A 15,416-nucleotide genomic window follows, 5' to 3' on the forward strand; every position below is an offset into this window, starting at 1 on the left:
TAACCATATCAATTCTGATATTCAACAATAGTTTCTAGTTATGTCATTTCTATTTATTGAATTTTCTCCATTTTCTACATGTATGCTGTATCATTCATAAGTACACTTCACGTCATTTTGTTCTCCTATGCTTTGTATATCAATAAACTGAGAAATTCATTTAAGACATCTTCCGTAGTCTGTTGGTTTAATTTCTGTATTGTGTAAGCTCTGCTCTCTGTTCCAAAAAGTAGCAACTGACCTTAGCCAAGCCTTGACTGGAGACCAATGGGTTTTATTACACTGGCCTGGATGTGACATGTTGTGCACTGATGTTGAGTGGATCACCAGATTACGAGTGAGCAAGCAACAAGTTTAGCATTGGAGGAAAGCAATGAGACGATGCCAGATAAGTTGTATTCCCTGCCTGCCAAACCTTTTAAGAGGAGGCATCTTATGCTCAGTCAGGAAGGAATAGGGAGAGGCCTCCGCCTCCAACTCAGGTTCCTCCCATTTAGGTCCCCATTATAGAGCAAAGCCAAGATCAAAAGGGCAAGTAAAAATAATTTACAGATCAGCCACTGACAAAGCATTTATATTAATTAGTCAAGATTGCATCCTACCTAAACTTTCATCACTTCAAATTGGTGGAAACTCTCATTCTTATTACGATTCAACTTGTAGCATTCCAATGAAGGGTGCTATATAAATTTAAGCTGGGAGCAGCCTCTGGCTTGACTTATTTCATTATTCTTACTAATATTAATAAGTAATAAAGTATGAATTTGGGGGGAGGGGAATACATTACATTAGTGTCCAGTCATTGCATTTCTATAGGATACTTCATTTCAATCAATCAATCAATCAATCAATCAATCAAATCTTTATTACAGTAGTAGACCAGCATCAGTAGAGTGGGGTACAATCATTTTCAGTCTGTAAAACGTTTCGGAAAGCGAAAAAGTATTTAACACAAAGTATATATAAAAGTCTAAAAGACGCTAAAAGAAGGGTTTGGGAGCATTAAACAGATGTGGAAGAGCATAAAAGGTTAGTATATAAAGACTATGGCCACCAATTTACAGAGCACTCTGATATGAGTGTTCATTAAATCTAGCACAGGGGTCTGCAACCTTTAAGACAAAAAGAGCCACTTGGACCCGTTTCCGAAGAAAAAACAACAACTGGGAGCCGCAAAACCATTGCGACATTTAAAACAAATATAACACTGTGAACGGCTTACCGTGCTTGACTATTTCCTGAGCGGCTACAAAACTAGCATATGTTGTGGAATTTGCAGACTTCACCCAATTCTTGAAATTATTTTTGCTCCTATCAACCTTCCTCATAAGTTCTGCAATGGCTTTTCGTCTCTCATCTCCATCTGGATATTTTTCAGCAAAGGCTGTGTGTTTATTCTGGAAATGTCTTGCAATATTTGACTTTTTGTTGTTTGCAAATTTCTCACCACATATTAAGCATACTGGTAAACCAGTCTTGTCAGTAGAGAAGGCAAATTATTCTGTCCATGTATCATTAGACATTCTGTTTTCTTCAGAAATTTTTCTTTTCTTGCCTTTATCCATGGCTGGCCTACCGGGGGTCCAAAAGAGGGACGTAACTAGAAATCAGAGGGCCCCATAGCAAAATTTGCTATGCCCAATAATCAATGCCCCAAAATGCCATAGAAAATTAATCAGGGCCCCAGTGTACCATAAATCCTAATCAGTGCCTGATGTAAATAATAATTAATAATGAGGGCCCAATGTCATCCTCGTCATTTTAAAATAACTTTTTTGACACTTTTTTATTATTTTTTTGTTTGACCCCTCAGAATTACTCCTCCTCATAGAAATAAAGGTTAAATTAACAAGTTACCTTTTTTTGAGTGTGTGTTCTTCACTCCCCTTCAAAACAGTGACCAGCTTACATGCCCCCTTTCAATGCAGCCTGCTTACAGCCCTCAACCAAAATGGCCGCTCCCGCGACTCCCACGTGCGCCCACAAAGATGGCGCCGACGATTTTCCCTTATCGGTGCCCTTTAAAGAAATGGCCGCCGCAGCTTCAACCCACGCCTAGAGGAGGCTAGAGAGGGAGGAAAGCGGGGGGCGGGGGGGAGGAAAGCAGCGAGGACGGCGGAGAAGGACTGCCGGGAGTGGAATCCCACACACCGCGAGGGGAAGGAAGGGAGAGGGTGCGAGCTGGAACGGGGCAAAGAGGGCGGTCCGATTGGCGGGCAGGGTTGCAGGCACGCCCGGGGATTCCCCTGTTCTCGCGGGGGCAAAAGGCCAGCCCCCGCGAATGGAGTGTGGGAGGGGTTAGCTCGCAACCCCCTCTCCTCTCTAGCTCGGAAATGGCTTTGCGGAACATGCGCCTCCTCCCCTCGCCTCCGCCCCGGAGCCGCGGCAAAGGCGTTAAAGAGCCGCATGCGGCTCCGGAGCCGCGGGTTGCCGACCCCTGATCTAGCATAATAATAGTAATGAAAAGGTGTGGCAATGGAGGAGTGCAGGGAAAAGAAAACTCCTGGCACTCATTCTTTCTTGCTACAGAATGAAAAGATTTCTCTGCTTTTCTCCTTCTTTTTCCCTTGGGTGGTGTGTTCAGCGGTCACCCTCAGGGGAAACAGGTGTCCCCCCCCCCCTTGGAGGAAATGGACTGATCGGAACCTGGCTGTGACATCGGCTCAGAATCCCAGCCTCACTTTGCAGTTGAGGCCAACAGCCTTTTGGTGGTTTCTCTGCAAGTGAATCAGAGAAAACTGTGATTAGACACCGAGAAAGCAAAGCCTGAAGACTGACGTCTGGGGAAATGGTGAGGGGACCAGCAGGAAACTGCTAAGGGAGTTTTGAGTCCTTTTATTCTGTTGCAGTTGCAGAGAAAGGAGGGTGGGGGGTGGGGGGTGGGGTCCGCCCCAGGTGTCATCACTGAGGGGGGTGGCAAAAGGACAGAAAGCTGTGTTTAAAATAAAAATAAAAATTGGGCTCACCAAACCTTTTAGTTGAGTCAAAAAACGCGGCTGGCACTGGGCGCCACACCGCGGGGCCTGGCACTTACCGGGGGGGGGGTGCAGAGGGCCTGATCCACGCATCTCTCCTGGGGGTGACTTGGTGGCTTGGGCCCCTGCAGGCTGGACGCTGCCTGAAACAGAAGCGTGGGGCTTGCGTCTGCCCCCTGCCTCTCCCTCAGCCGCCCTACAGCTGGGGGGGAGGCAGAGGATAGGCTCCAGAAAGCCCACAGGACCCCCCCGCGTTGAACCGGGCACCCAAGCAGCTGGCTATACCGCTGTTCTGTTGTTTGAATTATGGGTGCCTTGAGAGTGAATGTGCTGTGCTTGCTGCCCCACTTGTCCTGATGGACCAGCCCCCCATGTCCCTGGCTAGCGACTCAATGTGGGCAGGAGAGTTTGCCTTCTGGGTTCCTCTCTCATTTTGGGATGCTCTCTTTCTCCTCTCTCCCCACCGTCAACTCTGGGGTCCTGTCTCTGCTAGCAGTCTGCCATCGAGGAGGACATTCCCAATGTCAAGGAGGACGAAGGAAAAGGCGAGGAGGAGACAACCGCAAGACGGCTGGATCTCCTCAGCCCTGACTGGGTAGGTAGCAGTGGCCTAAGTGGTGATTGGCAGAAGGGGAGGGGGGCATATCAATTGTAGGATGAGACTGTTGTTTCAGTTATGGGTGCCTTGAGTTTTAACGTTTGGTTGCGTTTTTTAATTGCTCGTTTTTTGCATCTTTTCCTTGCAGGTTCCAAGTATGTCACCATTTTCCAGTGTTTCCTCCCTGTCCTCCCTGGATTCCCTTTGGGACTCCCTCAATGAGGTACGTAGCAGACAGAGCAGGAGGGAAGCCCTGCTGAGCTGCACATGGGCAACCCTGAGGCTGGGGAGGAGGAGGAAGAGGAGGATGCTGGCTGGCTGACCGGCCAGGCCACCTTCTGGACGGTTGAGAGCAAGGGGGCAAACAGGCAGGGGGCTGCTAAGGGCAGACCATGCTTGCTGCCCCACTCCTCCTGATGGACCAGCCCCCCATGGCGCCAGGGCTGTAGGGCTTCCCTGGCTAGCGACTCAATGTAGGCAAGAGAGTTTCCCTTCTGGGTTCCTCTCTCATTTTGGGATGCTCTCTTTCTCCTCTCTTCCCACCGTCAACTCTGGGGTCCTGTCTCTGCTAGCAGTCAGCCACCGAGGAGGACATTCCCAATGTCAAGGAGGACGAAGGAAAAGGCGAGGAGGAGACGACCGCAAGACGGCTGGATCTCCTCAGCCCTGACTGGGTAGGTGGCCGTGGCCTAAGTGGTGATTGGCAGAAGGGGAGGGGGGCATATCAATTGTAGGATGAGACTGTTGTTTCAGTTATGGGTGCCTTGAGTTTTAACGTTTGGTTGCGTTTTTTAATTGCTCGTTTTTTGCATCTTTTCCTTGCAGGTTCCAAGCATGTCACCATTTTCCAGTGTTTCCTCCCTGTCCTCCCTGGATTCCCTTTGGGACTCCCTCAATGAGGTACGTAGCAGACAGAGCAGGAGGGAAGCCCTGCTGAGCTGGAGAACCCTGAGGCTGGGGAGGAGGAGGAGGAGGAGGAGGAGGAAGAAGCCGGCTGGCCGGTCAGGCCACCTTCTGGACTGGTCGTGAGCAAGGGGGCAGGCAGGCAGGCAGGCAGGGGGCTGCTAAGGGTATGCTTGCTGCCCTACTTGTCCTGATGGACCAGCCCCCCATGGCGCCAGGGCTGTAGGGCTTCCCTGGCTAGCGACTCAATGTGGGTTCCTGTCTCATTCTGGGCTGCTCTCTTTCTCCCCTCTCCCCACCACCAATGCCACCACCTCTGGGGTCCTGTCTCTGCTGGCAGGCAGCCTCTGAAGTGGCTATCAAGGAGGAAGAGCACCAGGAAGTACCAGAGAGCCCCCCAGAGGAGGACGGGGAGGACAAGGAGGACAAGGAGGCCCTTTATTCGCCGTGCCCCCCACCTGGAGAACACCTGGAGGCAAGCATAATCGAGGTCAGACGAAACACACATTCATTCATGACATTTGAAAAGCTTCCCTGAACAGGGCTGTCTTCACATGTCTTCTAAAAGTCAAATAGTTGTTTATTTCTTTGACATCTGGCGGGAGGGCGTTCCACTGGGCGGGTGCCACCACCGAGAAGGCCCTCTGCCTGGTTCCCTGTAACTTCACTTATCGCAATAACTTCACTTATTTTGTATTTTTATGCTGTAAGCCGCCCTGACAGCTTCAGATGAAGGACGGCATACGGATTTAATCAATCAATTGTTTGATTGATTGATTAATGATTGCGGCATTTTCCCAGAATCTGGAGGTGAATTGTTTACTTTTCTCACAGGACTGCGAGGAAGAGAGGCCCCCGAAGACCCCCACTTGCCTGGGCTCCATCATCTCCCGGATTCGCAAGATCTTCAGAAGAGCGCTGCCGCCAGCACCACCAGTGCCACCAGAGCGACCCAGTACAAGAGGCAGCAGTGGGGCGCAGGGGGAAAGGAGGCCACTCTGCACGTGGCTCAGGCGCTGGATGCGGCAGCATCGCAGCTGTGTCCACCCTGAACCCAGATGAGGAGGAGTTGGGAGGCTTGCACCGATCCGCCCAGGGGGATTTTGCCACCCCCCCTGGGATGACACTTGGGGCGATACCCCCCCACACCCCACCTTCCTCCGCCAGTGGTGGCAGGGGAAGTAGCACCTGGAGGCACCCGAGTCCCTAAGGGACATTTCCTTTTTGTTGTCCTTGCACAGGTCTTAATCCTTGTGGTCCAAACTGGAGAGGAGGAATAAAAGATCTGAGCGCGGAGGCAAGCGGGGCGAGAAACCCAACCCCATGTGGCCCTACGCTGGCATCCCACACGGCCAGCCCATCCTAGAGCCCGACACCTTTTGAGATTGCGGAGCAGAACGGAGAAGACAGCGGGCAAAGGGTGGACGGCGAAGGAGAAGTGCGAGAGAACGACAGCGTCTACGGTGGCGGAGGAGAAAGAGAAGGCAGGACTGAGAGGGGAACGATCCTGAAAGGTGGCTTGAAAAGAAAGGGCAAAGACTCTCCTCCCTGAAAGAGAGGGGAGTGGTTGTGGGCGGGAACCCGAGCACCGCCCAGCAGGGGGCGTTGCCCCCTGCCTCCCGCTCACCTGGCTGGCACTCACGCCCCCCCCCCCGGTGGCCACCCAACCAGGTGCCGTGGTGGGGGCGTGTTCAGCAGCCTTTTGCTGCAGTGCCAGCCTTTCCCTGGCCTCATTCCTCATCGTCGTCCCGTCACGAGTCACCCACCCTCCACTCCCTTTTAGTTAGGGCTTAGGTCATTGGCCTTGCTATGGACCTTAGGTTGGTCGCCCTGGTTGCCTGGGGGGCCTGGTAGGAGTTTTTCCATTTGGCAATAGGCTTTTTGGTTTTTTCGCCTACCTCGTAGCAATCGTCACAACTTTTGTGGTATTGGTGGGTAGGTTAGGCATTGGAATAATGTGTTGTGGTGTGTCGAAGTGCTAGGTGTGGCCATCGCCTATGCCTTCAATTTTTAGGGGTATTCCGTTAAAGGAATCTGGCGGTCGTGTATTCTGTCCGATGCCTGCTTGGCGGGAGGCCATGGCACGACCCGCGGTGACAGCAGGGGTGAGCCTATAGTTGGATTAGCATCAACAGGTGATGAACGCCTGGTGAATAAACCCACTTGTTTCGATCCAATGCCTAAGCCAATACCTTTTCATTGCTGTAATCAATAAAGTTGTGGCCTTTTCTAGCCCATTAACCTTATATCACGTGTCCTTGTGTCTTCATTTCACTTCGTGGGGGTCGGGCCCTCGAACCACAATATGGCGTAGGAAAACTGCTAGCTCACGCTGCCCACGCCCAAAGGAGGAGGAGGAAGGAAAGGAGGAGAGCAAGCGAGCAAGAAGGGACAGCTAAAGAAAGAACTGAGAAAAGAGACAGTGAGACCTTCTGGGGGTCAAAGAAATTACCATAAGAAGGAAACTGAGAGTTTTTAGGTTGCGCTCCGCGGCAACCTGGAAGTAACAAAACGCATTATTTCCGGGTTTTGCCATTCGCGCATGCGCAAACGCTCAAAATGATGTCACGCACATGCGTGGAAGCAGCGAATCGACCAGCACACGTATCATTCATAAGCTCACTTCACATCATTTCATTCTCCTAAACTTTGTATATTAATAAATTGAGAAAATCATTTAAATTATCTTCCGTAGTCTGCTGGCTTAATTTCTGTATTGTGTAAACTCTGCTCCCTGTTCCAAAGAGTAGCAACTGACCTTAGCCAAGCCTTGACTGGAGTACAATGGATTTTATTGCGTTGTCCAGGATCTGACACATTGTGCACTGATGTTGAGTGGATCACCAGATTACGAGTGAGCCAGCAACAAGTTTAGCATTGGAGGGAAGCAATGAGACGATGCCAGATAGTTGTATTCCCTGCCTGCCAAACCTTTTCAGAGGAGGCATCTTATGCTCAGTCAGGAAGGAAGAGCGAGAGGCCTCATCCTCCAACTCAGGTTCCTCCCATTCAGGTCCTCCTCCTCCAACTCAGGTTCCTCCCATTCAGGTCCTCCTCCTCCAACTCAGGTTCCTCCCATTCAGGTCCTCCTCCTCCAACTCAGGTTCCTCCCATTCAGGTCCTCCTCCTCCAACTCAGGTTTCTCCCATTCAGGTCCTCCTCCTCCAACTCAGGTTCCTCCCATTCAGGTCCTCCTCCTCCTACTCAGGTTCCTCCCATTCAGGTCCTCCTCCTCCAACTCAGGTTCCTCCCATTCAGGCCCCCATTTATAGAGCAAAACCAAGATCAGATCGGCAAGTAAAAATAATTGACAGAACAGCCACTGATGAAGCATTTAGATTCATTAGCTAAGATTGCATCCTACTTAGACTTTCATCTCTCCAGACGAGTGGAAAGCTTACTAAACACTTATTCTTATAGCAGTTCAACCTGTAGCAATCCAATGAAGGCTCCTATATAAATTTAATAATTAAGGTCCCAAGAAAGCTGACTGGGTTATTTATGTATGCAACCACAGCAGCTAGAACTTTATTTGCACAGAAGTGGAAAGAGGGAGGATTGGCTTATGAAACTGGGGGAATCTGCTGAGATGGTGAAATTACCTGCTAAACTAAGAGGACATGAGGATGAATCTTTTCAGGAAGAATGGAGACCATTGATATCTTATTTGTCAAACTATCATCCATACATGAAGTCAAAGGCAGGATTTGAAATATAAGAAGCGGATGACTGAAATACAACATTGGGGCTTTGATAATAAAAACATGTTTTTTAAAACATCTGATAAAAAGAAGTAATAAAAACAAACATAGAGAATGGGGGGTGGGGAGTCAAGAAGAAATTGTGTGGGGTTTTTTGTTTTAAACTGTATGCGAAGACAAGTGATTGGAATATCTGTGGAGACTTAATAATATATATTTTTTTAATGTAGTAAAGAAAGCATTCACCCAGATTCTTAGTAAGTTGAGGTAATTTGATTCTGTTTTATTATTTTAACTTTTGGAAGGCCTCCTCCTCCAACTCAGTTTCCTCCCATTCAGGTCCTCCTCCTCCAACTCAGGTTCCTCCCATTCAGGTCCTCCTCCTCCAACTCAGGTTCCTCCCATTCAGGTCCTCCTCCTCCTACTCAGGTTCCTCCCATTCAGGTCCTCCTCCTCCTACTCAGGTTCCTCCCATTCAGGTCCTCCTCCTCCTACTCAGGTTCCTCCCATTCAGGTCCTCCTCCTCCTACTCAGGTTCCTCCAATTCAGGTCCTCCTCCTCCTACTCAGGTTCCTCCAATTCAGGTCCTCCTCCTCCTACTCAGGTTCCTCCCATTCAGGTCCTCCTCCTCCTACTCAGGTTCCTCCCATTCAGGTCCTCCTCCTCCAACTCAGGTTCCTCCCATTCAGGTCCTCCTCCTCCTACTCAGGTTCCTCCCATTCAGGTCCTCCTCCTCCTACTCAGGTTCCTCCCATTCAGGTCCTCCTCCTCCTACTCAGGTTCCTCCCATTCAGGTCCTCCTCCTCCAACTCAGGTTCCTCCAATTCAGGTCCTCCTCCTCCTACTCAGGTTCCTCCCATTCAGGTCCTCCTCCTCCTACTCAGGTTCCTCCCATTCAGGTCCTCCTCCTCCTACTCAGGTTCCTCCCATTCAGGTCCTCCTCCTCCTCCTCCTCAGGTTCCTCCCATTCAGGCCCCATTTATAGAGCAAAACCAAGATCAGATGGGAAGTGAAAATAATTGGCAGAACAGCCACTAATGAAGCATTTAGAATAGGTTAATTAGCCAAGATTGCACCCTACTTAAACTTTCAACACTTCAAATTGGTGGAAAGCTTACTAAGTTCTCAGTCTTATAGCAATTAAACCTGTAGAATTCCAATGAAGGGTGCAATATAAAATTAATTAGTAAAGGTCCTAAGAAAGCTGACTAGTTTATGTATGTATGCAACCACACCAGCTAGAACTTTATATGCACAGAAATGGAAAGAGTTCCCCACCAAGGAGGAATGGCTTATGAAATTGGGGGAATATGCTGAAATGGTGAAATTACCTGCTAAAATTACCATCCAAAATGACCATCCAAAATGATGGATTGTTTAAGGAAGAATGGAGATCAGGGATATATTATCTGTCAAACCATCATCCATACATGAAGTCAAAGGCAGAGGATTATTGAAAGACGACATCGGGGCTTACATAATAAAAGCATATATATTTTAAAACATCTGATAAAAAGGAGTAATAAAAACAAACATCGAGAAAGGAGAGGTGGGGAGTCAAGAAGAAATTATGTATTTATTTTTACCAGTTGTATAAGAAGAAAGGTGTTTTGGAATATCTATGGAGACTTTATTAAATTTATTGTTATAAAAAATATATTTTCGTTAAGGATCCACCCAGATTCTTAGGAAGTTGAGGTAATTTGAGTCTGTTTTATTATTTTAACTTTTTGTATGTTCTGAAGTAAGTTTGTAAACTTTTTATGATTGTTACATAAAGCGCTTTGGGAGTTATTGGCCTAACCCTGTGGTACGTGGATTTTATGCAAGAGATGAAATGAGTAAGTAAGAAAGAAGTAAATATTAATAAATAAATGGATAAAGAATAATAAAACTGCTAGAATGCTAGCCTGGTGCCACGGGCTTGGCGCCTCAATGTGCCTGCTCTTTCTTACATATATTGCCCCCACCTCACTGAACCACCCTTAAAACCAATGCTAACTATCCCAGAGTATTCTGTAGGGGACCTGGGTGTGGGGGATAACCAGTGAGCTGGAGTCTCAAGCAGATGTTTTTCAAATAACAATAAAGATTTATTTTAAAACAAGGTAGTATAATACAAGTGGAGAAACTTAGGTTACTTCAATAATAATACGCTACTTCAATTCATTTTCAGAGGTTTCAGCTTGCTAGTTTGGTCCTTTCTAAGACGGTACTTTCCTTCAGTTAAAGATAAAGGGACCCCTAACAGTTATGTCCAGTCGCGGACGACTCTGGGGTTGCGGCGCTCATCTCGCTTGGCCGAGGGAACCAGCATTTGTCCGCAGATCATGTGGCCAGCATGTCTGGGTCATGTGGCCAGCATGACTAAGCTGCTTCTGGCGAACCAGAGCAGCGCACGGAAACGCCGTTTACCTTCCCACTGGAGTGGTACCTATTTATCTACTTGCACTCTGATGTTCTTTCAAACTGCTAGGTTGGCAGGAGCAGGGACCGAGCAGCGGGAGCTCACCCCGTCGTGGGGATTCGAACCACCGACCTGGGCAAGCCCTAGGCTCTGTGGTTTAGACCACAGCACCACCCGCGTCCCTCTTTTCCTTCAGTTACCCACCCCTTTAACAAATCCAGCTCCTGAGGGACTTTCAGTAACAGTCTTAAGGGTTCACCACACGCACCCTTCCTTCACTGGGTTTTGGAAGTGTCTTCTTTCCTCAGAAGAGTCTCTCCCCTCCAGGCGAGTTTGAGACCTAAGTAGATCTCAGCTCCTACTTCTGTCTCAGCCTCAGTCTCCCAGCAAGATCTGGTCCTATTACTCCCACAGGACACTACACTCAGACACTACACTCAGTCCTTCACTGTACAGTGGAGTGGACCTTTTCTCCAGAACCAACTCTGCCTCCTCAACCCTCGTTGTATTTCAACCTCACTCCTATCCTATCTCCCTACCTAACTCCCAACCTCCTTCCTCAACCAGCTCAACTCAACCAACCACACCACCCTCAACAGCCCAACTCCCTGTCTCACTCCAACGTCTCTCTTTTTAAACTCTCCCTCCAGGAACCTCAGCCAATCAGAGGCTGCCGTTCTTTCACCATTTCCTGGCAGGAGATAAAAGTAAAAAAGAAATACTTATGGAACCAACTTTTCCGTCACACCTGGCTTCTGCACATGCAATTGTTTACAAGTAGAGAAGTTTCTGCTCAAAGTCAAGGAGCAAGTTGGCTCCATGTGCAACAGAAGCTCTCCTTCCGCAGAACATGTCGAAGGGGAAGGGAGAGTCAAAAGTTCAGAGCAACTTTTCTCCCCTCCACCAACCCCAGAGAGCTTCCCTCTGTTGGAGAAGCCTTTCAAAGATGGGGTGGAAATTCACTTGAAATGGCTTCAAAGCCACCAAGGTGCTACTTCCCTTCCAGGGGAGAACCAGAAGAGAGCGGCAGGAATCAAGCAGCCCAGACCCACCCAAAGTGGCCAGACGGTGGGCTTGAGAAAACCCTCCCCATCGCAGGCTCCACCAGTCTCTGTCTCTAGCAGCCTCCAGGAAACAAGATCCCACCACCATGTATCCCGTTCACAGTACTGAGGATGGCATTTCTCAGCATTCTTCATTTATTCATTTTTATTTATTCATATTTATTCCTTTATTTATTGATGTACTGAATCTATATACCGCTCTCTCCCTGGAGGTCTCAGGGTGGTTCACAGAACAAAATCAAAATATAAAACCACAACATATATAATCAAAATAAAAACAACACCCCAATAATGTCCCCCCCGAACCCCCACATTTTAAAAGGGCTTAGGATGCCCGGGATTCAAGGCTGGGACTCCTTCATCTGGCTGTTGTCCATCCCTGACTCTCCCACCTCTTCTTAAAAACCTCCAATGAATCATAGAATGGGAGACTTGGAAAGGGACCCCAAGGTCCTCTAGTCCAACCCTCTGCAATGCTAAATCATCCCTAACAGATGGCCATCCAAACTCTGCTTCAAAACCTCCAAGGAAGGAGAGTCCATGGTCAGATCCAGCTCCTTCTTTGGTCCTTGGGAGCAAAGTTCAGGCCAAACTTCCAACTCCCAAACACACCCCTTGACTTCTGTGCACCATGTTTTTCTCCAGCTCTGCACCTGCTGCTTGAGCCATTCAAGACTCCAGAAAGTTTTTGTGATGAAACTTATTCCACTTGGAATAATCAAAATTATAGTCTTCTCATCTTCTGAAAGCTCAGGAGATATTTCTGTAGATTGCATGAGCCTCGGAAAGCAACATGACAATATTAATTGCACTGTGTCTGGGGGGGAAAAGTTGGTGCAGAGAATATTTCCTGTGATGGAGACAGACCGAGTGAAGATGCAGAGCTGGAGAAAGAGGGAGGTGCCTGCCTTGTGCTTCCAAGCTCAGAAGGTAGAGTTGAAAGCCACCCAGATTGGGAAAGCCCGGGCAGTCTGGCCTTGCAAGAGTCTTTGGGTTCTTCTGCTTTGCCTCCTTGGCAGGTAAGAGGAGGAGGAGGCAGAGCCAGAATGAGATCCCTGCTCCTTCTGTTGCTGCTTCTGCTGCTCATGATGTCCTTTGGAGTCTGCAAGAACCACAAGGCGAAATGCCCCTTGAATCTGGTCAGGGATCAAACGGATGCTCGCAATTACTACCGGCCTGGACACTTTTTCATCAGTGGGATCATCTCTCCAAAACGCTTTGTTGAGGAAACGCCATACAACTTTTCTCAGACACCCTTCGCCAGGACTGAAGTGTATGCACTTATATGCAGATGGTTTCATGGTCCTCCACTCCTTATAATGGTTCCTGTTTATCAAGGAAATAGCCCCTTTCTCAGGGCTGGGGAGCCAAGGGCTGGTGTTGCAGGACTACCCTGCCCTGACCATTGGGCTTGCTGTTGGAGGAGCTGGGAGCTGGGGAGGGGTGTCTAGTAAAAGATTCTAGTAAAGGGAGGTGTGCTCATTCGTGTAGTTTCTGATCCAGAATATGGACAAAATTATAATTTTACCACACAGTCAAACCTGCAAGCCACCAGGCCCCATATGTAAGTAAAAGGGGACTGAGGTATTTGGTGCTTCTCTTCTGTCAATAAAATGGTCTCTTACCTACCTATAGTCTAGCCCCTTGGAAGAAGCCAAAGACCACTGCAAGAAAAGCAGCCTTTGCAGCAACTTCCCAGTATATCACAATTTTTGAGGGGCGCCTTCATTTCTTACTCATAAAACCACAGTAGAATAGAATCATAGAGTGGTAGAGATGGAAGGGACCCAGAGGAATCTCACCTGAAGCATCCATGACACATGGTCACCTTCGGAGGGAGTCCGTTCCACTGTTGAACAGCTCTGTGTGCTTCAAAGGTGCTGTAATGGAGCAGAGATTTCCAAATTCTTCCTCTATGCTAGACAGGAAAAGATTTGATGTCAATGCAGAAGGATGGAAAAACAAAGAAACAAACAAATATTAATCTTTGTGGATCATATAATGTCCCCACCCCCATTCATACGAATGCCAGTTGCACTCTGTTTAAAGGGTTCATTTATTGCAGGGAGGCACCTAGGTTCTACTGGCACATGTTGTCTTTCCTGTTCACCATTCAAGAGATCAACCAGGATCTCGGGCTCTTACCCAACATCACCCTGGGCTACAACATCTATGAGAACTATTTTGATGCAAGGATGACTTCGGACGCCATGCTAGAGCTGCTTGCAGGCAGTGGATGCAATATTCCCAATTATCACTGTGGAGAACAGAATCAGCTGCTGGCTGTTCTTGAAAGAAGCAACACTTTCATCTCAAGAGTGATTTCAGCCTTGTCAGGCATCTACAAAATCCCACAGGTAAGTAGTGGGAGAGCATGGAAGCACAGAGAATTCCAACTGTGTAAAATTCTATTTTCTCTTGGGAGGAGTCAAGTGAGGATATTTTTCAAAATGGGAAAATCCTGAGCTATGGATTCAACATCCCTTTTTCAAAACTGAGCCTTTACCAACTTGGCACCTCCAGATGTTTCCGACTAAAACTCCCATCAGCCTCAGCCAGCAGAGATTTAGATATCAGGCAATTCAGATGATTAAATACCCATTATGCTGAAAGTAAAATAAATTGCTGATCTTTTGCTTTCCTTGCTAGATCAGTTATGGCTTCACTTCCCAGGTTCTCGAAGGTAAAACCCTGTTCCCTTTTGTCTACCGGATGAGTCCCAAAGAGGAAAGTCAGTACCCGGGGATTGTTGAATTGCTCCTGCATTTTGGATGGACGTGGATTGGCCTCTTCACTCCAGACAATGACAGTGGAGAAAGATTTGTGAGCGCTGTGAAACCTCTGCTGCTCAGCAAAGGGATCTGCATTGCTTTATCAAAAAGAGTACCAGAAAATGATCCAGGTCAATTTATCAGGCCTGGGGAACCTTTTTTCCTACGGAGACAAGTTGGGGTATTTGTTTCCTATATAACCAATGCACTAGGTATCATAATACTCCTGTCAATAAACATGGTATATGAGAAGGAAATAGGGGCAAAAGTCTGGATCACAACATCTTTGCTAGAAATCAGAAATGGCTTTTACATCCCTCCAAATTTATTCCAGCACCTCCATGGTTCTCTGTCCTTTGCAATTCAGACCGGAATAAGGAGCAGCAAAGGTGACAAATTGCAGTTCAATCTTAGGGATTATTTCAATCAAGCATTTCAGTGTTCATATTCAAAGCATTTGTTGTCCGTGAAAGGCAGGATAAGATGCAAAGAGGAGGAGAAACTGGAGCCATTATCCCAAGGGGTGCATGAGAGAGCCCTGTCTCTAGACAGCTATGGCACTTACATCCATGTTCAAGCTGTGGCTCAGGCCTTGCATGCTTTGCTGATGGTGGAGGAAGGAGAGCAATGGGGACCCCAAAGGCTACAGCCGTGGCAGGTATTTCCTTCCCCTTTTTGCAAACTGCAGTCCACACAGATGCTGATCTTGACTGGGGATAGGCCTGCAACATATCATAATTACTATTAGTATTAGTAATAGTAGCAGACCGCCCAACATTTTTCTGATGAAAATAGGGACATACCATTCCATAATGAAAATTTTACTGTTGATACCTAGGGCTTTTTTACTGGGGGGTCGGGACTCACTCAAACTCAGTTCTGGCACCTCTCAGGCGGGTACCATTGCCATTCTCAGAGGGAGGTGTTCATGGTGATTTCCGGCACCCTTTTTGCTAGAAATATATCACTGTTTATACCCCACACATCTTTTTGGCTT

At 47.8% G+C, this 15,416-nt stretch overlaps 1 long non-coding RNA gene across 1 annotated transcript; it reads right to left on the minus strand.

Moving 5' to 3' along the window:
• Positions 1-13,450: 13,450 nt before the first annotated feature.
• Positions 13,451-15,133, minus strand: LOC144326087 (uncharacterized). Its single transcript, XR_013391239.1, has 2 exons — positions 14,985-15,133; positions 13,451-13,566 (listed from the first exon to the last, which is right to left on the minus strand). It is a non-coding gene; the product is annotated as an uncharacterized LOC144326087 (long non-coding RNA).
• Between the last annotated feature and the right edge of the window lie 283 nt (positions 15,134-15,416).

Source organism: Podarcis muralis, chromosome 18, assembly GCF_964188315.1.
Source record: "Podarcis muralis chromosome 18, rPodMur119.hap1.1, whole genome shotgun sequence".
In the NCBI taxonomy this organism is placed as follows: domain Eukaryota; kingdom Metazoa; phylum Chordata; class Lepidosauria; order Squamata; family Lacertidae; genus Podarcis; species Podarcis muralis.